The sequence below is a fragment of the Arvicola amphibius genome, chromosome 13 (genome assembly GCF_903992535.2).
Source record: "Arvicola amphibius chromosome 13, mArvAmp1.2, whole genome shotgun sequence".
NCBI classification, from domain to species: domain Eukaryota; kingdom Metazoa; phylum Chordata; class Mammalia; order Rodentia; family Cricetidae; genus Arvicola; species Arvicola amphibius.
Window position 1 is genome coordinate 43,841,085 of NC_052059.1, and position 24,279 is coordinate 43,865,363.

The window sequence follows — 24,279 nt, forward strand, 5'->3', positions numbered from 1 at the left end:
TGTCTTCTTGACCTGACTGGACCAAGGAACTCCTGAGTTCCCAGCAGCTGTGGTTGCTTGAACAAGATCAAGCCAATCAACGGCCAGCACGGAGAGGGGAGGTGCTCACAAGTCCCCGCCCCCAGCTAAGGAGCCGCTGAAAGTTAATGGCTTCTGGAGAACAGAGTCAGTTTTCTTTCACGGTGTGGTCCCCCGGTAGGTTGGCCATGCTCCTGTACACACCATGTGTACACAGGTATCACAAATTCAACAGTCAGATATTTTTTAAGAGGACTTGAAGTTAAGAGAGAGGGTGGAGGCCGGGCGGTGGTGGCGCACGCCTTTAATCCCAGCACTCGGGAGGCAGAGGCAGGCGGATCTCTGTGAGTTCGAGGCCAGCCTGGTCTACAAGAGCTAGTTCCAGGCCAGGCTCTAAAAAAAGCTGCAGAGAAACCCTGTCTCGAAAAACCAAAAAAAAAAAGAGAGAGAGAGAGAGAGAGAGAGAGAGAGAGAGAGAGAGGGTGGAGAGGTAAAGAGCGGTGCAGGGGTGGAGATAATCGAAATACATTGTATGCAAGCGTGAGGCTCTCTGGGGATCAATTTAAATATTAAAATAGGCTTAAAATACCAGAACTGGGAAGAGTTTTACTCATCACCCAATTTCATATTTTATAACTTTGATTCTTACAATTTTGGGCTCATAGGAAGAAGATAAATGGATGGATGGATGGATGGATGGATGGATGGATATACGCACATACGTACATACATGATAGCTAAGATAGGTAGATGACATATATTCACAAACATACATGTACAAACATCGTATATATAGTCATACATCATTTGATGAGAAAGCTATGTTCTGAGAAATGCATCATTAGAAAATGGTATCACTGTATAAACATTGTACACCGTTCTTACTCAAACCAAGGATGTTATGACACCCTAGCCCCTAGTCAATCTTCAGGGTTGACTGCCATGGGTTGGATCCATCTTTGGCTGAAAGATCCTCACGCAGCATATGGCTGTCCACATGTGCACGTACAAATATGAGCACACACTGTGTCTTGGTATAGATCTGTAGGCTGAAGTGAAAGAACCCAAAGTATGGGAAACGCTGATAAAGTTCCAAGCCGTCGGTCCCTTCTGTAGGAAATGGAGGCTTAGAAAAGGAAGCCACCAGAGTTGGAGCAGAGTCCAGATGAGGATAAGATCTCTCTGTTGCTCCCTGTGGAGGAAAGATGCCCCCAGGAACCGTCACCCTGCACAGCTCCTGCCAGGAAGCTCATCCTGTGTCCCCTGAGGAGGGAGCCATGCAGCAGGGTTAGCTCTGCCTCTGACTGTGCAGGAGGGGATTGAATTTCAGTGTCTCCTGGGTGAGCCGCTTCTCTCCACATCCCTTCTACAGAAACACCCATAGCCTTCCTGCTGGCTCCACTCTCATTCTATGGAGACCTGGCCTCAGGAGAGGACTATCTGGTCTCTTCTGTATGCGAAGCTGTAAGTTACACCTCTGCTCCCTTCTCCACAGCAATTTGCTCTTGTCCTTCAGGATCAAAAGTCTATGTCCAACACAAGAACTTCTAATAGAAGCATTTCAGTCCCCTGTCGTCGGCATCCCAGCCTGGAGGGAGAGAGGACGGGAGAGCATTGGCAGCCTCTTTGTCACCGGGGACAGACATGGGTGGTCCTAAGGAATGACTTAGGGGTTGGCTTCATTCTTCCCCAGATGACCTCCTTCAGCAACTCTCCTCTCTGACCTGGAGTCCTCTAGTCCTCCTGCCATGGAGTTGATAAAGGAGAATAAGAGATAAGATTATGAGGTTATGAATATGCTATTTTTTTAACACTTAGCAAAATTTCTAATTTCTAATTCTAGATAAAGTCTGTCCCTTCAAAGCCTTCACCTTGGGGGACATGACATTTCTTTCATCAATGTTCCCATTCATTTCAGGATCCCTGTTTTAGGAATATTAATAATTACCAATTATGAAATGCCCATAGATCAAAAACTATACTAAGTACTTTACTCACCATTCCTTATTATATGTTTGAAGGAAGAAGTATATTCCCTTTTAAACAGAAAAAGTAAGCCTTATCCCAGCCATATTAAACCTCATCAGAGGCCATAAGAACCTTAATCTCTCATTTTAGACATCATACATGGTTTTCAATAACTCAATGCTGTTTCTAGAAATCAAACTTACCCCTGAAATGCAAAGAGTGAGCCGACAGAGAACAGTCAGAAGAGGGAGTTCCTAAAAGGGAATTTGAAAATGCTTTATCCTCATTCCACGGTAACATCTTTGCAAAAAGTTCATGACCTCCCAAGATGACTGGGAGTTTTAGTTTTGGTTTTACTTCTTAAAAATAAAAGTGTGTGTGTGTGTGTGTGTGTGTGTGTGTGTGTGTGCGTGCACATGCTAAGGGTTACATACCTCAGCCTGCATATTGAGGTCAAAGGACAACTTGCAGGAATCAATTCTCTCCTTCCACCTTATGGACGAGCTCAAACTCATGTCTCCAGGCTTGGCAACAGTGTCTTTTTTTCTTAAGCCATATGGCCTTGCACCTCCCCCTTCAAAAAGATTCCTTGATGTGCAAACTCATATGTTGTGTGTTGGAGGGGAAGGGGTACGTACACATGTGCAGATGTATGTGCACATGTATGCATCTATATATCTGTATGTGTCTTGTCAACTGAAGTAAGTCAGAGACACAAGCTACACCCTCAGACTTGCCTAAGTGTCTGTCTACTAGAGGGAAGAGGGTGAGAAAAAAGTGTTATGAAATTTCCCTCCTGTTCGGTGAGAGGCCTGGCCACATCTCTGTGAACGCCTGTCTGGTTCTGCACCTTCCTTCTCACCCTGCTGACTGAACACAGCTGGGGCAATGGCGCTAGTTCCAAGATGGAGGGCTCATCTTACCCAGAAGGCCCCTCTCTCCCCTCCAGCTGCTTATGTAAGACCTACCCTTAGTGGGTCATGGGAGAACTTCAAATTTAACCCACTCTCTGCCCTGGCTACAGCTTATCTTATCCTTTATAGAATTAATTGAGGTTTTCTTGACCTAAAGTATTTTGAGAGTTCCTTGTCAAGCTCCCTTCCAAGCTGGCCCAAGCCCCTCAGTGCCTCCAATATAGATAGTGATTCTAGGATTGCAGAGTTTAGGACTACATTGCTCACTTGGGAAAGATGCCTGTGGCTACAGCTGGTGACGTGAGTTCAATTCCAGGGACCTACATAGTTGAAGGACAGAACTAACTATGCAAACTTCCTCTTGACCTCTGTGCTGTGGCACCCTCCAGCTGCTCCCCCACACACGTTCGAACCTGCAGTGGTCTGAATGAGAAATATTCCGCACAGGTTCAGTGGCTCGCACACTTTGGTCCCCAGTGGGTGGTGCTGTTTGGGAAGCTTTAGGAAGTACATCCGTGGAGGTGAGCTTTTGGAGTTAGAAGTCTCACCCTGTTCTCCTCTCTCTGCTCCTTACTTACAGTCAAGAGAGTGAGCTCTCAGCTCCCTGCTCCTGCTTCTATACCTGCCAATTTCTTCCCGGCCTTTCCCACCACGATGGAATCTTCCTCGGCAACCATAAGCCAAAAATAATTTTTTTCTTCCTTAAGTTGCTGTGATAATAGTATTTTGTCACAGCAACAGAAAAGGTAGCTAATATACACAAATTTTTAAAACTACAAATGTAAAAAAAAAAAAATGTAAGGGGACTCTGGAGTTGCCACTGGTAACTTGTGCTGCTCAAAATTCCCACTCTCTTGGAAGCCCTGTTGTCTTCTCTCTTCTCTTCAAATTTGCTGCACTTCCTCGCTTCCCTCCTCAACCCGCGATTTTTGCTTACCTGAAAAAAGAGAAGTTTCTGTGGCCCTGCGCTGCCTCTCTTCCTGTTGAAACGTCTCACCAGCAATAACCAATGAGGATTGAGCTCCAGAGTCACGCCCAGGTTGTCCTTCACTCATACTGCAGCCCCGCCCTTTGTGTTGTCTTTGCTGACTGGTCCGCCTCCGCATCCTGCTGTCTAGACTACCCCCAGGCATTACGTTTTTTATTTACTATCTTCTCTACAAACACTCAATTTCTAAGTAAGTTCACTCTGCCTTGTGGCTTTTGAATACTGAGAAATGCCCATCTTCCTTTATCTAAGCCAGACTCGTCTGAGTTCTCGACTCACACTTGCGGCTACTGCTCAACCACCATAGACACTTGGAAGTCCCGTCCTAAGGGGTCATTTCCTCCCTCAGCCTTCCCCATGTCAATCAGCGCTGTTGTGTTCTTCCATGCCCGAAACCACTCTCCCAAGGCATGCAACCTTCAAGCACCCGGTCGTTTCTCAACATCCACCACCTCCACTGCTATCACCCAGATGTTCACCGCTGTCGTGTTAGCTGGTTTGCTGCAGGAGTGAGCCCCTCTGTGCTTCACCACTTGTCTCTCCAAGCCTATCCTCAGCGCAACAGAATGAGATGCTTGAAATTAAGTCAGGGACAGAGCCTCCATGTTAAGAAGAAGAAAGAACAGACTAGATCTGGTGTGGCAGTGCACTCCTTCAGTCCCAGCACTGCGGAGGCGATGGAAGGCTAATTCCTGTGAGTTCCAGGCCAGCCACATCCTGTCTCGAAAAAGAAAGAAGAAAGGAAGAAAGGAAAGAAGAGAATAAAAAAGAATACTCCAAAGAAAGAAAAGGAAGAACCTCCATGATCCACGAAGTTGAGCTAAAGGAACAAAAGTACCTAGAAAGGAATAGACCACAGACCTAAAGAAGCCAAGCTGAATACTGCTCCTGGCAGGGAACGGAAAACAGATGACCTATCCAGAAGGTAAGCTGGGCAGCCTAGGGGGAAAGAGACTGCCTGGCAATCCTACCCTCATGACAAGTCCACACAAACCTCACACAGCTGTGAGTTCTCGTGAGACAGTGCTTCCCCTAGCAACCAGGTCATCAGTGGAGTGGAATCCCACTGTGTCATTTTGTGTAACTAGCAAGACGGTGGCCTAGCACCATCTTCAGGGGGGTCCAAATATATGAAACCTAGAAACTAAGCTATCTTGAGAGACCAATGAACAGAAACAAGCAGAAATCCATCCTGCCACAGAGACAGTCCTGAGAGGCAGTTGTGAAGAACAGAGCGGCTAGACACAGACAAGCCGGAAAGGGCATACAGCAGGAGGTTCAGTTCACAAAGAGTAGTGCATATTCCTGTCCTCACTGGCTGAGAACAGACCTTGTCAACTGAAACTAACCTTAGAATTTGGTGGCCTTGAGCATGAAGCCAGTGAGAGAATCAATCTCTGGAGTCATCCCTCTGCCGCTGACTGATGCAGAGCTCAGAACTCTAAAGCGCACTCCTTCCCTTCATCAAGGGTATTAATACCTAGGACATTTTAAAAACACAAAACTAACCCGGGTGGTGGTGGTTCATGGCTTTAATCCCAGCACTCAGGAGGCGGAGGCAGGTGGATCTCTGTGAGTTTGAGACTAGCCTGGCCTACAAGAGCTAGTTCCAGGACAGGCTCCAAAGCTACAGAGAAACCCTGTCTCAAAAAAAAAAAAAGAAAAGAAGGAAGGAAAAAAGGAAAGAAGGAAGGAAGGAAGGAAGGAAGGAAGGAAGGAAGGAGAGAGAGAGAGAGAGAGAGAGAGAGAGAGAGAGAAAGAAGGAAAGAAAGAAAGAAAGAAAGAAAGAAAGAAAGAAAGAAAGAAAGAAAGAAGAAAACACAATGCCATGTCCTCCACCTGATCAGACAACAGTACCTGTGGTTGCTTCCACTTGGGAAATAGCCTCTATTATATATTAGTCACCCCCCCAAGGACAATGAGTTTAGGAACCTCCAGAGTATAAGAGAACCAGCCCAACTCACAGACAAAAGCTAAGCATGGCCAACCAAAGCTCCTGTTATGCAAAGAAGTAAGGATAATAAACAATTCTGGTAGGCATCAGACACTTGTCCAATACAAGCTCAACACCATCATAAACCACAGGAAAGACAAGAATCCACAAGTTCAACCACCCCTCTACACCCCCGTGTATGCAACTGTCAGTCTATAAATTTCAAAGACCCACAAAGCAGCTGCTCTAAGGGTTGGAGGCATTTTCCTTTTTGAATTCTGTACCCTCTCTCTCTTCCAACATTACGCTTCCTCTATTTTATTTTCCAGGAACTGTAAAAGCCAGGAGAACATAAAACAATATGTGACAAGGCCTGAAAGTAAGACTTCCAACCAAGACTGCTGCTTCCAGCAAAGCCATTTTTGAAAACTGATGGGTAAATAAGGACATTGCAAGACAAGCACAGACTAAGACAGTTCATAACCACCAAGTCAGCACTGCACAGGATACACTGTGCAGAATAGTATTCACTAAGGAAGAAGACAGACAGTCTCAACCATAAGAGCACAAGAAAGAATATATTTCAGAGCTGGGCGGTGGTTGTGCACACCTTTAATTCCAGCACTCGGGAGGCAGAGGCAAGCGGATCTCTGTGAGTTCTAGACCAGCTTGGTCTACAAAGAAAGTTCTAGGACAGCCAGAGATGTTACACAGAGAAACCGTCTTGAAAAACCAAAATGGGTGGGGGAGGAGAAGAAGAGGAAGAAGAAGAAGAAGAAGAAGAAGAAGAAGAAGAAGAAGAAGAAGAAGAAGAAGAAGAAGAAGAAGAAGAAGAAGAAGAAGAAGAAGAAGAAGAAGAAAAAGATTGCCCCCACACTAGCCTTGCCTGTTTGTACCTATTGTTTGTCTTCTCTCACTTGGAGGCTCTGAGCTCACATCCAGCCAGGCTTCCTCTTGTTACCAAAGAAAACCATTGTGATAAACTGAAGTCCACTGATCTTCAGGTTAGAGGACTCGGGTGACAACAACATCACTGTCACCAGCGCACTGAGTGATGTTGGGCAAATCCCTTCCTCTTCGCCTTCCTTTCTGCAAGAGTTCAGACTGTATTCAGAGGGGGCTGGAGAGACGGCTCAGTGGTTAAGAGCACTGACTGCTTTTCCAGAGGTCGTGAGTTCAATTCCCAGCAACCACATGGTGGCTCACAACCATCTGTAATGAGATCTGGTACCCTCTTCTGGCCTGCAAGTATACATGCAAACAGAACACTGTATGTGTAATAAATAAATCTTAAAAAAAAAAAAAAACAGACTGTTTTCAGAGCCTCTTTGCTCAGAGTTCAGTGTTCCTAGGACGTCAGTGGTTTAGTGAGTTTCCCCCCCTAGAGGAATATATGTCCACTGCAGAGAGACCTGGAACAGGACTCGATAAATGCACAGGGGAGAGTATCCAGGGATGGAACTCAGATTGAATGGCACATGGGGGACTTTTTTTTTTTTACGGTGATGTGGGGGGAGGGACTCTCCCAACACCCAGTTGGCAATTTGACTCTATATGAGACCTGTTTCACGTCAGATTCTAGGCCTACCATGAGCCTCAGACCACTACCTCCTCAGCAGAGTTGGGCCTGTGTCCCCCACTCCAGGAATCACCTTCCCGTCTATCAAAAACCAAGAAACCAGGCCAAACTGAAAAACCGAGGTATTTTATTCACTTGAGTGTCTGTACAGAGAGAGAGAGAGAGAGTATTGAGGGCGAGAAAGGGCCAGGAGGAAAAATCAGCCTTGACAACCTAATAAATGTCAATTTCTGAGGGGGGCTGAGTGGAAGATGAATCCTTAGAACTTTAATTGGAGACAAGATGCTTCCCTTTGCCGACAGCCCCGCCTCCTGCAGATCTCTCTATAGATAGTAAGTCCCTTGCCTATCTCTAATTGATGATAGGCCTCTGTCTGCTAGGATTTGTTTCTGGGCTGTCAAGATATCAGTGGGATAGGCTGATGCCCCTCAGAGAGGAGCAGGAAAGTGTCAGAATAGGGTCCCCCAAAAGCAAGAAGTCCAGTGGACTGAGCAACCACACAAACAGCATTCTCAAAGGACACAGGGTCCCTCCTGATTGGAAACAGTGACTTCTGACCAGGCAGCAAGTCACATGGTGTCTTAATGGCTCCTAATCACAGCAGAATGGGAAGAGAAAGCATCTTAAAGAGACAGCTGCTTTTATTCACTACTGGGGGTGGACCCCAGGGTCTCCAAGATAGTAATCAAGGGCTCCTCCACAGTTAGCCCCACCCCCAGCCCAGAAACACCTCTCTTGATGGGCACTGAACATTTCAAATGTTTGCCTGTTGTAGTGATGCAAACGTCACCATAACAAAGAGCTGTAAGCAGATCCTTGGCACTTATGCAAATATATTTATAAGATACAGTCCCAAAAGTGGAATTGCTAGGTCAGAAGAGCTATGTATTTAAAACATTGACAGCGATTGCCAAATTACCCTCTGTAGAGGTTATACACATTTCTCTTCCCATGAGAAGGATGAGGGTTCCTATTTCCTCGCAGCATCGCCATTACAGTGTGGTATCAACTTTCTGGCCTGTTGCCAATCTGATAGGTGGGAAAACTGTTTACCATGGTGTAATTTTAATTTACATTTCTCTTATTCTAAATGAGGTGGTAAGTCGTCATCTGCATTTAAGAGCCATTTGTGTTTCCTTACAGTAGACACACTTTGCTGGCCATTTATCTCCTTTGATCTTCGTAATATCCCTGTGAGATTCGTGAGGCAAATATTCATAATATCTGCATTTTAAAGGGATAAAGCTAATGCTCAAAGCATTTAAGATTCTGACTCAAAGTTACAGGTTGAGGAGGCAGATCCAAAATACCTTGTAGGGTTCCCTCCTCCGTGCCAATAGTTTTATCCTTTTCATCTTAACTTCTCAATTAAGGTGTGCAATTTTTACCTGCTTTTGGATCAACACACACACACACACACACACACACACACAGCAGAAGGATGCTCAGATGTGTTAGAAAAGCAAGTCAGGGACCAGGAGACGCAGGCTTCTAACATGGTAAGTTACTAGCTGCCTCTGAGCAAGTCTCTTGACCCTCCAAGCAGACTCTCCATATCTGTAAAACCAAGATTTGAACTAAATCACCAAAGCCCCTTCTAGGAAATGTTTATAGTAGGCAGAACTCCATGAATTTTTTATTATTATTTCTTTTTGAGTAGAGGAAATAAACATCCTAAGATGAGAACTTTCAAATCATAGCCATTTACGTAAACTTAGTTTAATCAAAGATGAGACATGGGAAGGCAGGAGATCCCTGGGAAAGGGGGCTTCAGGAAGAGTTTGGGAGGAAGGGGGTGCTGCTATGGTGATATTCTGAAGCCAGATGTATATTTTGAAGTGCATTGTAGAGTTTGCAGTGTTTCAAGCTGATTGATGTTCAGATGAGGACTTAAAGTTAGCCATGGAGGGAATCCGGCCACAGTGGAAAGATTTACATCACAGCACAGAGCAAGGGCTGCAAACGATAGCATGTGGCACTGGGGCATTCACAGACAGTGTGGAGGGTAGAACTGAAAAGATCTCAAAAACAGCATTGCCATGCTTAGATAAGGGCTATGGACCACACTCTTAGTTAGCCAGAGCATCAGATGATTCTATGTTACTTCTAGGAGGAAGAACATGGACCCTAGCACAAACTGCTGAGTTCCTATACCTGTTCCCTGTATACTAGCTGTGTGACCTTGAATAAGTTAACCACTGGGCCTAAGGTTCTTCATCTGAATAATGGGAAAGCAATAACCACTGTAGCTCTTCTTGGTGGGGAATGAAGATGAATGAGTTCATACTTCAAAAGTGTTAGAACAGAGCAGTATGGTGTGGAGGCCCTTCTTTCTATGTGTTGGTTTTATTGGTTAATGAATAAAGAAACTGCTTTGGCCTATAGCAAAGCAGAACTTAGTTAGGCGGGGAAAACTAAACTGAATGCTGGGAGAGAAAAGGGTGGAGTCAGAGAGAGAGTCAGAGAGAAGCTATGGAATCCCACCGGAGACAGATGCCAGAACTTTACCCGGTAAGCCACAGCCTCATGACGATACACAGATTAATGGAGATGGGTTAATTTAAGATATGAGATAGTCAGAAATACGCTAGACTCATTGGCCAAGCAGTGTTTTAAATAATATAGTTTTCTGTGACTATTTCGGGTCTGAGCTGCCGGGTGGCTGGGAAACAAACAAGCTACCTCTTACAACAGCAATATATACAGCTACACTGAGCTAAGAGTCCTGAAGCGTGAGGGTTTCAGTCCACGTGTAACCATGGGATCTTGGGCAATTATCTTCTCTCCTCTATGCCCAATTCTATGTCTATAAACACAGGGATTAAGTGGAGCCAGCCTTCTCCTTCTGTAGTTCCAAGGTCCTTTGTTCCATCATAAGGGTGCTACTCTTATTGAACACCACTCTAAGTAGAATGTCCTCCCCAGGCTACCTCTGCCTTTCTCACAGTAGACCACAATGTCCTCTTCCCTTTCTTACTCCACAGTGGCCTCTCCTGTGACTTGGCGCCCTTCCTTTTCCCACCACACTCAAAGAACATACTATAATGACCAAACATGGGCCCCTCAGCCTGCAATGCTATATTTCCTTCTTCTATCTTCAGAATGCTTCTATGTCACCATCCCTGGAAACCTGTGATGCTCAGGTAGCTGGGCCTCCTTCCTCTGGACCAAAGTATGCCAGAGCTATTTCCTCCATCATCCCCCAGTAGCACCGCATCATACCCTGGGGCACTGTCAACCTCCCTCATTAGATTCTTTGGGCACTTCTGTGCTGTTTTCTTCTGTGCCCCCTCACCTAGCTAAAGAAGACCCTTGGCAGCTAAATGAAGTAAGGAGGGAGTCCAAGCACTGTATGAAACAAATCCTCACCTACCCAGCCTGTCTTCAAACTGTTCTCACACCATCTCAGTTTGGTAATTCCCCCCGAAAGCTGTGGATGTTAGGGTAGGAAAAAAAGAGAGAAACCACCCAGACCTGGAAAGGACACTCCAACCTGTTGAGCTGCCTATAAGCTGTGCAGTGTGTGCTCAGATTTCCCAGTTTTTGTGAGTTGTCATTCATACTGGAGTGGGTCTTAGTGACTCAGCTGTCTTTGAGTCATTTCTAATCCTGTGAGTAACTCCTCACCAGACACCTGTAAGTAAGCCCAATAAAACTCATTGGTTCAACCATTTGGACTTTAGTGGTATCCATACTTTGATCTGTTGTGGAATCCCTATCTGGGTTGAGTAGACATGTGTGTTATGCCTCTCCAGAAGTTTCGTCACACAGGAGGGAAAAAAATTATGAGAGGTAAGCTGGCACCTTATTCCTTGGTGTGGTAGCAAATTCAAGTTATTGAATTGATTGGATGGAAAACTGTGTGCACTGGCAGAACACACACCCATGGATGTGTCCGTGACGGTGTTTCCAGGGATGATCACGTCACCAGGGTCGAACGAATTCATGGTCGTGTTGAATGCATGAATTCCTCTGTCTCTTCACAGATTCCATAAGATGGTCGCATTATTGGAAACTGTGAAAAATAGGAAATGCTGTCTAGTTGAAGAAGGTAAGTTAAATCACTGGATTGTGTCCTTGAGGCTACATCTTGCCCTGGCTCCTTCTTGTACTCCCTGTCTCTGTTTCCCGTACACCATGACGTAAATAAACAGCTTCTGTGGCCATATTGTTCTGTCTCACCATGGGGCCAAAAAACCAGTGGCGGGGGAACTGAACCCCCTGAACGTGGGACCCAAAGCAAAGCTTTCCTCCTTTCACTAGTATTTTGGTCACAGCTAGAAAAGTAACAAATATATCCAGGAAGTGGCTGGCAAGGAGCTTACTGAGCCACTCGGTCTGGTCAGAAAACACCACTTCTGTTGGGCCCTGAGCGCTCCCTGATTCTTAGAACACTGCGTGGAAAAAGAGCATGCACGGAGGAGGCAGGTGTCAGTGGGCATGCACCTTGAACACGGAGAAAGGGTCTCCTTTAGCACCATGTCCCAGGAGTCTGCAGACCTTCTCCTCATCCTGGCACTTGTAGTCACAGGCTCCGTCCTTTCCCCCAGAGCCAAGTCCAGCCAGGAAGCTGGCACCTCTTCTGCCATAGCCTCTCCTCTCCCTGCCACATTTTTCTCCATCGTTCTTCCTGACTCACCTTCACCTCTCGTTCTACCTTGTTTCTTGCCCTTCTACTTTGAAAGAAAGTAAGCTCCACGGAGACAAAGGCGTCTTATTTCTTTGGTCATTCTCCAATCCCACAGAACCAAGACTACCATTTGGCATTCTATTAGTGTTTGATCAATATTTGTTGAATGAATAAAAATAATCTCCTGCCCTCAACTCAAAAATATGCGCACACATACTCAAAGATTGTCTATAAATGTGTGTTTACATTTAAAGGGGGATATGCTATAGAGATTTGCATGGGTATGGATCTTAGTTTATTGATACAAATTTAAGGTCAATTTTGTTATACTGTGTATATATATTTCTGCTCTTGATTAAGGTATTGTGTTTGTGCAGCTCATTTAAAAATGGAATGTAATAGATAGTCATCTATAATAGTCAAGTTTGTGGTCATGTTAGTTAGGTTTTCTAGATGTACAGAGATGTATTTCAGATGGATAGGCATTTTTCAAACCTTTCAAAGACTACAGAATATGACATTTAAAATGTTTAAGAACTTAGGACTTTTCATGACAATGAGACATATCTGCTCCTGGCATCACCAATAACTTCAAGAGGAAGATGGGCATTGAAGAGGCTCCTTATGGAATCTGTTAGCCATTTGGGCAAGAAACTGCCATTGCCTGGACTGCTTCATGAACTGGACATGCAGGACCTGTGAGAAATGACTGATGAACTTGCCTAAAGGTGAGATGGTCCTTCAGGGTTCCTACTTCATGAGTCTGCTAGACATTCTGCAGGACACAGAAGAAAGTGACTGAAAACTGCCAATATAGGTTGAACTGTTTTTGAAATTTCCTGCTTTGTGGAAAAGTCTACTGGATACTATGGACTTGTAGGCTGAAGATGGATGCCCCAACAGTACAGAAGAAACTTTGGGTGACTGTCCAGGCAGTGTGATGTCTCTATCAATTCTAGAGTTTTGGAAGTTGCTTACAATTCACCTCCTATTTACTTAGGTAATATTATATCCTTCTGGAGTCTTTAATGGAGTTGAAGAATAGATAGGAAGTAGATATAAATATTGTAACTGTAATTCTTGCTTGATAACTGTTTTGTTACATGTAATTTTACTATGTTAATGTTAAAGCCTTCCTTTTTGTTTAAACAGAAAAGGGGAAATGGTGTGGGAAGGCCTTCTGTCTATGTATTGCTTTTATTGGTTAATGAATAAAGAACTGCTTTGAGCCTATGGTAGGGGAGAACAGAGCTAGGCAGAGAAAAGTAAACAGAATGCTAGGAGAAAGGAGGTGGGGTCAGAGAGAAGCCATGGAGCAGCCAGAGACAGATGCTGGGAACTTTACCCAGTAAGCCACAGTCACGTGGTGATATACAGATTAATAGAAATGGGTTAAATTAATATAAAAGTTAGCCAATAAGAAGCTAGAACTAATGGGCCAAGCAGTGATTTAATTAATACAGTTTCTGTATGGTTATTTTGGTTCTGGGCAGCCGGGACAAACAAGCGGCCCTACTTGGTCATTCTCCAATCCTGCAAAACCAAGACTACCATTTGGCATTCTATTAGTGTTTGATCAATATTTGTTGAATGAATAAAAAACTTCTCCTGCCCTCAACTCAAAAACATGCACACACATACCCAAAGACATGTCAAATACACATGCCCATGTGCACACATGGAAACTATTAGGATCAGATTTCTGGGTGCCATCTAATTCCTACTGGAATGACCCCAGTTGGGGTGTTGGTTGATAATGAACACCAGCCATGGCCACTTTATGGGGCATTTGCCTTTTATAAAGTAGGCTTTTAGAAATGCTAAAATCTTTTATGAGCCCATGGAGGGAAGCCATCATGGATGAATTACATGCCAGGGGTATTTTATAATCCTTTCATCCCCCACCTCAAAGTGCCTTCAAAAAGATCTACACAGAGGAGTCAGCCCCCACATCACACAGCATCCAACCTCAGTGCCACGCTGGAATCACTTAGCTCTTCAAACTCCTGGAAAAGACACATCTCAGTTCTAAGCCCTGATGTCCCCAGGCTGCTACCCCTCCACAGTCTGCCCCCTCCCCATATGAAGCCTTGTTTTGTCTTTGTTCAAAACTACTACTACATAGTAGTTGGCATTCCAGGAAGTATGGCTCGCTAATGGGAGCAACCTTGTCCCCAGCTTCTAAAATGCCTGGGATTCCAGCGGGATGTCATTACGCTAGGACTCACAAGAGACAGAAGAACGAGCACACTGCCCCAGATCAGTATCCACAGCAAGGGCCACAGTGATGACAGGTGAAGTGTGAGACCTTGGCAGGAGTATCCAACCTTAAACACCATGGCATACCACAGTCACCTACAAAGTTCATGCTGTAGAACTAACCAATCAAGTTATATTAAAAGAAAAAAATATAGATGTCAGTGAGGTAACCCAGACCCAGACAGTCCCAGAAAGACAAATATAATATGTACTCACTCATAAGTGGCTTTTAAACATAAAGCAAAGAATGACCAACCTGCAGTCCACAACCCCAGAGAACCTAGACAACAAAGAGACCTCTAAGAGAGGCATACATGGATCAGCCTCGGAAGGAGAAAAAGACAAGATCTCTTGAGTGAATTGGGGTGGGAGGAGGTGGAAGGGGAAAGGGAGGAAGGAAGGGGAATAGGGAAAAAGTATATAGCTCAATAAAAAGAATAAATGAAAAAAAAGGTAGAAAAATCTCCCAGTGGTTTGAGTAAGTTTATGGCTTTGCATGTTGAGCTGCATTTATAGCTACAAATCTGGCCTGCCTACCAGTAAAAGGAGCCAGTGATTTTATCCCACAGAAGAGGGCCTGGAGTAACTGTCTCCTGCCCCTTACCTTCATCAGTTCTGAACTTGGCCAGGGCACTAACTTTAGAGAATCCAGACAGAAGCACCTCTGAAAAATGGAGGGGGGCTACAGATTGCCCCTCTTTATGAGACCTTCCCTTTAGCTAGGGACCCCCAGCCTGACAGGCAAAATGCTACCCCACCTTGGGAATAGTGTAAAGGGAATGGAACCTAGATCCACACACATCTCCCGGAGGAGGAGCTGGTGAGGTGGCAGGATGTCACCCTACCTCTAGCAGAGACCCACTGGTGTGCACAGATCCCGGCGATGGCACGTCTATAGACATTCAGAAGTCTTCTACTTGCAGACACTATAGTGAAGACCTCCTCAAAATCCTGCCCAGTAGAGCAGAACACCTCTTAACTACAGACACTGAATCCTAGCTAGACAAAACAGTATGAGGATCCCATCACAATACTGCCCAGTATGGGCAGAACATCTCTTAAGCTACCAGAACACTGGATCATAGCTATCCACATGCTCAGGTCTGGAACAGTGAGCCTCGTTTCTTGTGGGCTCTATGGAAAGGGCTCCTGAGCTGTCCTAGGGTTCAAGAAAGGGCTGGAGACAGCACTGTTCCCTTCTGCGGGGGTAGGGCAGTAGATACCAGGCCCAGAATCCAGTTGCTCACTTAGTCCCTAACTGCAGCCCACTGTGCAGATGGTCTCCATTGATCTGCCAGAGATTTTGCCTACTGGTCTGTTCTCCAATCAATTCTTCTTCCAGCTCTCATCCCTCTCCTGAGACCATCATCCATCTCCCTGCCTGGGCCAACAGGAAAGGGCAAGCTCTTAAAGGAGCCAGAGCCTAGCCCTCAGGCACCTGTTAGCTGCCAGAGGTAGGGAAGCCTTCCTCTGTCCTGGGGCTTTGTCAGGGTTTGTCTATTCCTGCAGCTTCTGGCTGAGCCCCAGAGAGAGCCAGTGGAGCCAAGAACAGATGAGTTATCCAGGAAGGCGGTGCATGCCTATCACCCCGGACAGAAGGATTGCACATTTTAGGCCAGCGTGGAGGAAGAAACAAAAGAGAAGAGTGAACCTGAGTTGTTTATGCCTTTGTGGGTCCCTCCTGTCCTCTCTCCATTGTTCTACTTGATGACTCATGGAGACATCTGAGAACATTGGCATCTGATTGCCATGGGGTGCTTTGGGAAACAATGACGACTTGTTGTTGAATAAAGGGACACGATTTCCACTCACCTTATTTAACCTCGTGGAGGTTGATAGATGGCTACTACTCATAGCTGAGAGATAAACCACTAAGCCTGGGGCCTCTCTTCCCAGCCTACCCCACCCCCCTAGGGATTTTGCCTCTTGGTGTGGACCCAGAGTCCCCCTAGTTCTTTTCCACCACCCCTTTCAGACTCTTTCCAGCACATCTCCATTCCTTTGTGGTTCCTGCTGGCTCATAAAAACACTCTCTATCAGGGACCCCACAGCCATCACACTTGGTTAGGATCCGAGTGTGCAACAAGCAACTGAAAAATAGAACACCCACCCAATAAAAACTCCAAATACCCCAACTCCAGATTCCCAAATCTCTGCACAAAAAAAAAAAGAAAAAAAAAGAAACACAATATGAAAGCCAAGACAAAACCTCTCCTCCAGAAGCCAGGAACACTATTGTGATAGGTCCCGGGGGAGGGGGAAGCAATTTAGCTGAAACACATGACAAAGACTTCAAAATAGCAATTAAGATGATGTTAAGGGCCTCAAAAAAAGATATGAATAAATTCATTCATGAGACCATAGCCACAAACAGTTAAATGAAAACAATTCAAGACATAAATATAGAGCTTAACAAAGAAATACAATCACTAAAGAAAATCCAAACTGAACTCAACTAGAAATGAGAAACTCAAGATATCAAACAGATCCTCAAAGGTAAGCCTAACCAATAGATTAAAAGACAGGGAAGAGAGGATTTCAGGTCTAGAAGAAGAGATCTTGATAGAAGAAATGGACACTTCAGTCAAAGAAAATGCAAACTCTAAAAAAAAAAAAAAATCCAGGCAAAAAGTATCCAAACCTTCAAACGATAACTATAGAGGAAGGGAAAGAAACCCAGGTCAAAGGCACAAAAAATAATTTTAACAAAATCATAGAAGAAAATTTCCCCAGCCTAAAGAAAGAGGTGCCTATCTCTATATATCAAGGTACAAGAGGAATACAGAACACCAAATAGACTGGAACAGAAAAGAAACACCCCATGGCTTTTCTTAACAGGACGCCAACACTGCAGGCACTAAAACCAGAGTTAAGAATGGAACCTTGTAATACTTAAAAACTTCTGTGCATTCATAGCAGCATTATTTGTAATAGCCAGATCCTGGAAACAACCTAGATGCCCTTCAGTGGAAGAATGGATGAAGAAACTGTGGAATATATACATGCTAGAATACTACTCAGCGGTAAAAAACAATGACATCTTGAATTTTGCAGGCAAATGGATGGAAATAGAAAACACTATTCTGAGTGAGGTAACCCAGACCCAAAAAGATGAACATGGGATGTACTCACTCATAATCGGTTTCTAGCCATAATTAAAGGACATCGAGCCTATAAATTTGGGATCCTTGAGAAGATAATAAGAAGGTGAACTCCCAAAAAAAGATATAGTAATCCTCCTGGATATTGGAAGTAGACACGATCGCCAGGCAAAATTGGGAACTTGAGGGTTGGGCGAGACTAGGCCAAGGGAAGATGGGGAGAGAAAAGTGTGAAGGGGAGAACGGGGGGAGCTCGGAGGAATGGGGTGCTTGGGATATAGGAAGGGTGGATATGGGAGCAGGGAAGCATATATCTTAATTTAAGGAGCTACCTGAGGGTTGTCAAGAGACTTGACCCTAGAGGGGTTCCCAGGTTTCCAGGGAGACGCCCCCAGGTAGTTCCTTGGGCAGCTGAGGAGAGGGAGCCTGAAAAGGCCAGTTCCTATAGCCATACTGATGAATTTCTTGCATATCACCATAGAACCTCCACCTGACGATAGATGAAGAAAATGACAGAGCCCCACATTGGAGCACCGGACTGAGCTCCCAAGGTCCTGATGAGGAGCAGAAGGAGAGAGAACATGAGAAAGAAAGTCAGGACCGTGAGGGAACCTCCATCTGGCGACAGATGGGGAAGGTGACTGAGCCCCACATTGGAGCACTGGACTGAGCTCCCAAGGTCCTGATGAGGAGCAGAAGGAGCGAGAACATGAGGGAGAAAGTCAGGAACGAGAGGGGTGCGTTCACTCATGGAGACGGTGGGACAGAACTAATGGGAGATCACCAACTCCAGTTGGAATGGGACTGATGGATCATGCGACCAAACCCGTCTCTCTGAATGTGGCCAACAGCGGGGGCTGACTGAGAAGCAAAGGACAATGGCTCTGGGCTCTGATTCTTCTGCATGGACGGGCTCTGTGGGAGCCTTCTCAGCTTGGTCGATCACCTTCCTGGACCTGGGGGGAGTTGGGAGGACCTTGGTCTTAGCATAGAGTGGGGAACCCTGATGGCTCCTTGGCCTTGAGAGGGAGGGAGGGGAGGTATGGGTGGAGGGGAGGGGAGGGAAGGGGGAGAAGGAGGGGAGGGAAGGGGGAGGAGGAGGGGAGGGAGGGGGAGGAGGAGGGAAGGAGATGGAAATTTTTAAATATAAAAAAAATAAACCATGAGAAAAAAAAAAAAAAAAAACTTCTGTGCAACAAAGGCCAGCATCATTCCGGGAAAGGAGATGCACACAGAATGGGAAAAGATCTTTAGCAATTATACATCTGATAGAAAGCATCTAAAATATATAAAGAACTAAAAGATTTTTAAAAACAAATAACCCAATTTAGGATCACCTAGGAGATGGGGGCACACCACGGGTATGTCTTTGGAAACATTTTCAGAAAGAACTGAGAGGGAAAGGGGGTGGTGGAGGGTGACCTGATATGCGATTCCCCTCTGCATGGCAGGGAAGAGTAAAGCCAGGCTGGAAGAGATACAGAAAAGAGAGTAGGTGGAATCAGAGAGATGCCATGTAGCTGCTGAAGGAGGAAGACACCATAGTTTCTGTGTGATTATTTGGGTCTGGGCAGCCGAGAACGAAAGAGTCGTCTCTGACTACAGTGATCCACTCCACCACCCCCATGGACTGACACTTCTGAAACCCTGGGACCATACCAACAGGCAAAATCCCTAGGGGATGGGGTTGGGCTGGGAAGAGAGGTCCCAGGCATTTTATCTCTTGACCATGAGAAATAACTCTCTGTTTGTGGTCATGGTCTCATGAAGGAATTTATTCATATCCTTTTAAAGTGGTTTCTCCTTCCTCTATAAGTGGGTGGCATCACCCTCCCAGGGCTTCAACCGATTTAAAGGGCAACACCATAAATATCCCTCTACCTCTGTCCGCAGGCCCGCCATGATGTAAGCTGTTCTCCTCTGATGCACTCCACCACCCCCATGGACTGACACTTCTGAAACTCTGAGCTGAAGTATATTCTTCCTCCTGTATGTTGTTCCTGTTGGCTATTTTGGTCACAGTGACATCAGGACACCACTTTGCTCACTCACAAGTATAGCCCTCAGCCTCAGACAACCCAACCTCCCCAGTCACTTGGTAACTGCAGGAGCCATTTTATTACTCCAAGGAAGGGACTTGGGGGGAAGGGGTGTCAAGGAGATAACGGCCCCAATTTAATCCCCAGAAACTACATTTTTTAGGCCAGATGTGGTGGCAAGCATCTATAATACCAGGTGAGATGGGAGCCAGAGACAAGGGAAGCTGAAGGGCAGGCTAGCCCAGAGCACAGAGCTTAGCAGCAAAAACAAGAGCGATCTTACCTCAACAGCAGAGGCAGAACCAACCCCTAAGAGTCATATTCCCATCTCTACACTCCTGTTTTGACACACGCCCCTCCCTACCCCCTCACACATGCACACAAATAAGAATAAACATAAGTATACAACGGAAGAGAAGGATGAGGAGACCAAAGAGGAGGAGAAAAGAGAAAGACTCTCTGTGCTGTTCTCTGGCTTCCTGGGATGACCCCAGGTCCAGGCACCTCTAGCCCTCTCTTCCTCTCTTTGATACAAGCCCGTTCCTCATGAGCTCACATTGTCCTTCTCAACTGGACCCGTCCCAACTCACCTCTCTACCCCCTGCCTTCTCTCCACCAAGCCTGTGTGGTGTCACTTCCCCTGGACTCAGTGATCAAGTTTGCGGCAAAGCAGAGTTCCACGGGGACTAGAGCACAGGGTGACAGGGTGGGGTCGTTACCAGAGGAAACCTGTCCATATAGCTTGTCTTTGGTGCAGAGCAGTGAGGGACCAGCAGGAAAGGAGTAGTCTGGGTCTCAGCTGCCCTCCGTTAACCCAAGCCTCATACACACCCTTGGGCCTTTGCTTAGGGACTTGCAGGGATGTTGTGGAGGGAAGAAATTCTTGCTCAGAGAGACCTGTCCTTTTAGGAAGATGGAATAGGGGACCAGGAGTCCCCGTCCTTATGGTGCCTCTCCTATTCCAGTGCAAAGTCACAAACCGGCTCCCTATGGATGTCCAAAGCCACCGCATTGGAAACTCGGTCCCTTGCAACCAGCACAGATTCTCATAGATGTAAACATGGCTGAGAGATGGAAAAGTCCGCATGGCCTCTGTTTCCTAAGGTGGGAAATGAGGCTGTAGGCCAGAGGGTTGCTAAGATCCCTTCAGGTTCAGGCATCTGGTCCCTTGCACTTCCAGGGGTAAGGTGTTCCTCAACTCCAGGGGCCTCCAGAGAGCTCTAGCCTCTGCAGACATAAGGCAAAGAGAAGGCTTCAGAGGGGAAACATGGCCAGCCGTGCCCACAGTTCTATCTGTGTGTGCCTCCCTATGGCTTCAGACTAGGCTGCTTTTTTTTTTTTTTTAACCAGTCACACTCTGGCCCCAGGAGCAGGAAATGGCCATCCTCACCTCTGGCAGCTCTGGGGGCCTCATTTACACTGAGGAGTTGAACACACCAAACATTTCAGAAGAAATGGGTAAGGAGAGAAAGAGAAAAAAAGGGAAAAGAGGAAAGAGGAAGGGAGAGAGGGAAGTAGGGAGGGATGGAGGGGGGAAGAGAGAGAAAGAGAAAAAGAAAGGGGCTGGAGAGAAGGCTCAGCGGTTAAGAGCATTGCCTGCTCTTCCAAAGGTCCTGAGTTCAATTCCCAGCAACCACATGGTGGCTCACAACCATGTGTAATGAGGTCTGGTGTCCTCTTCTGGCCTGCAGGCATACATGTAGAGAGAATATTGTATATATAATAAATCAATCAATCAATCAATATTTTTTTAAAAAAAAAGAGAAAAAGAGAGAAGCTATATTGTGTTAAATGTTTTCTGAACCTCTTATTTTATTTTAATTTATTCATTCATACATGCATTTATTTAGAGGCAAGTTCTCACTATGTAACCCAGGCTATCCTCAAACTAACCACCCTGCCTCAGCCTCCCATGTGTGGGGATTGTGAGCCTACCTGCCATACATGGCTTCCAATAGTCTCCGGGCTTACACCCACTCCTCCTCAACTTCCTCAATCATTCCTCCCAGTTCCTCCTTCTGGCTACAGGGTAGTGGTCCCAGGATCTGCACTAACCACACCAGGTAACAAGTGACACTAGCTGGGCCCCCTTGTGCTTCTTCCCAGCCCGAGGCGAGCTCCCTTCCCTTTCCCACCATGCCTGGCGTGAGCAGAGGCTGAGAGTAGGAAGGAGGGCTACCCCAGGCTGCCCGGCCTCCAGCCTTGCTGCTAGCCAAGGCCTTCCAGGCTGTGCAGCAGCCTGCCTGGCCCCGCTCCACCATTCCTAGGCATAGCAGACCATGCGCACATCGTATTCACCCAAAGGAACCCCCCTCCCCACTCTAGTGGTATGAAGGAGAGGCCGCTGACAACACTTTCCTGACCTCTTCTTGACCTTTCTTCCTCTTTTCTTCACTCTTTAGAACCGCAGGTATCTCTCTTAAGCAAATCCTTCCACCGCTACAAAGCCCAAGCCTGCTCTGCAGAGACCAGGGACAATCTGCCTGTCTGTGACCTAGTGACCCTCAATAAGATGAGAATAACTTGCCTGCTGCATTGGGGAGCTGTCAGGGGTGAAAAGGAGACAGAGGGTGACGCCAGAGCACCGCGTGTACCAGGCACTATCTTGGGAGCCTCCGCTTTCACCTGTTCCTTGCATCTTTGCCATAGCTTCAGAGATGGGTAGCATTACCCTCTCCTTTTCCGTGGGTGCAAAGCATTGTGTGTGCCAAAGACACAGCCGCCATCAGGCAGAAGTGGAACTTGAACCCGGGGAGTCACACTGCAGCCTGTGTGCTCAAAGCACAGCACTAAGCTGTCCCAAGCACTCTACACACATGGAAGTGTGGCAGGCGGTCTGCATACTACTCCCCACTCCCTCACTAACCCTGGCCACAGCTAGAAGATTGATAGACTCAGCTCTGCACTGGGCAGTAGAGGGCCAGAGCCAAGCAGTGATGAACAGCGGCCTGCCGGCCTGCCGGGAGCAAGCCAACCTAACACCTAATTGGATCAGACACCCCTCCCAGGCTCTCATTCCTGTACCTCCTCCTCTCTGCTCACCACCCCCCCTCCCACCAGCCCTACCCTGCCTGGGGTCTGCAGCTGCCCCAGTTGATTTTATAAACGGCTCTTGCAGGAGGTGGGCACCTTGGTTAATTGAATCAGCACCCAGGAGGCAAGAGGCAGGAGGCTGGTTAGCATCACCGATGAAAACTGGCAGCAGCAGCAACAGCTTGAGTGGAGTCTCTAGGGAGGAGCCTGAACAGCCAGAGAGGCCCAAGCAATCTGGGCCCTTCCTAGATGCTGAAAGTCCATAGTGGATCCTCCTGAGACACCCCCACTGTAAGCATGGGGCAGGTTTATGCAGATGGCAACACACACACACCCACAGGCACACACACACACACACACATACACACCTTGTACACTCTGGAGAAAGTAGGAACAATGGGGAAAGAGAGTCAGAGAAGAAAAGAGAGAATGGCACAGCACATTGGCAATCATGAATTTGGGTACCCACCTCTAAGCTGGGGACCTGCATTCTTCACTGCCCTGATGCCACTGCCAAGTTGTGTGTCACACAATGACTTCTCAGTCAACGGCAAACTGTATATAAAACCAGTAAGATTAAAGCAGATGAAAAAAATTCCTCCTGCCTGTTTTATTTTATTTTTTTTTTTTTTGGTTGGTTGGTTGGTTGGTTGTTTTTTTGATTATTTGGTTGGTTGATTTTTCAAGACAGGGTTTCTCTGTGCAGCCTGGCTAGCCTGGAACTCACTCTGTAGACCAGGCTGGCCTCGAACTCAAAGAGATCTGCCAGCTTCTGCCTCTTAACGGCATGAGCCACCACACTGCTGCCGGTTTTTTTGTGGTTCTTCTTCTATTCTTGGATGTTTGTATACACAAATACCACTGTGTTACCATTACATGCAGTATTTCACATATAAACAAGCTCTTCATGTTTGAATCCTAGGTGAAAGAAGCTATGCCATACATATATATATATAATATAAACATTCTAGATATGATGAAAATATTATATAGAATATATATAACACATACAGTGTGTGCATATATGTGTATCTATGTCATCTACTATGTAACAATTATATTAACACAGAGACATACATATATAAGCATAAATACACACATATCATATACCCTAGGTATGCAGTTAGATGACATCTAGATATAAAATTCAGTGGTGACAACGGGTAGTGACAAATTTCTCAGAACAAGTCCGTTTATTAAGCAACCTATGATTGCAATTAAAATATTAAGGCCGTCTCTAAGTGGCCTAGATACAGCTAAGCTTCTCGTGGTATCAATGGGTACCAAGCAGATTGCCTTGAGCCCAGAGACCCTCTCCCAGCTGATGGCCTTTGCGATTCCGTTGCCCTGGCCCACAAAGGCAGATCTGTTTCCTTACCTATGAACTCGCCCCTAGCAGCCTAGGTCTCAGCAGTTCTTCAAGGAGGCCTTGTCTCCGTGTGTCTGTCTGAGCTCTCTCAAGCTTCTTGTCTCACTGACCCATCAGGAGTCATCTCTGCTCCCTATTCTCCCCTGTGAACTCCTTGAGTTGGCTCTGGGGCTGTTGGAGCCTTCCAGAATCCCCACTTCTGGGTGAGGGGAACTTACAGTGGGAAATGCTTTGTAGTGTTTGCTGAATGAATGATGCACACATCATGGCGACCCAGACGCAGCTAAAGCTGGCTAGGAGGCACTCAAGGCTCCCTTGAAGAATGGGGCACACCCACTGGCTCATTTCCTCTCAGAGGGCGCTGAATGCCTAGTCAGCGTTTCCCCCAGCAGCCCTCTAAAGACGTTCATTGCCCCTCCCAGCTTCCCTAAACTAGCGCGACTTCCGC

General features: G+C 46.2%; 1 long non-coding RNA gene across 1 annotated transcript; it reads right to left on the bottom strand.

The window, feature by feature from the left end:
- Positions 1-585: 585 nt before the first annotated feature.
- On the bottom strand, positions 586-24,094 carry LOC119800451. Its single transcript, XR_005283021.1, has 4 exons — positions 23,841-24,094; positions 22,932-23,017; positions 2,190-2,240; positions 586-1,761 (listed from the first exon to the last, which is right to left on the bottom strand). It is a non-coding gene; the product is annotated as an uncharacterized LOC119800451 (long non-coding RNA).
- Positions 24,095-24,279: the final 185 nt, after the last annotated feature.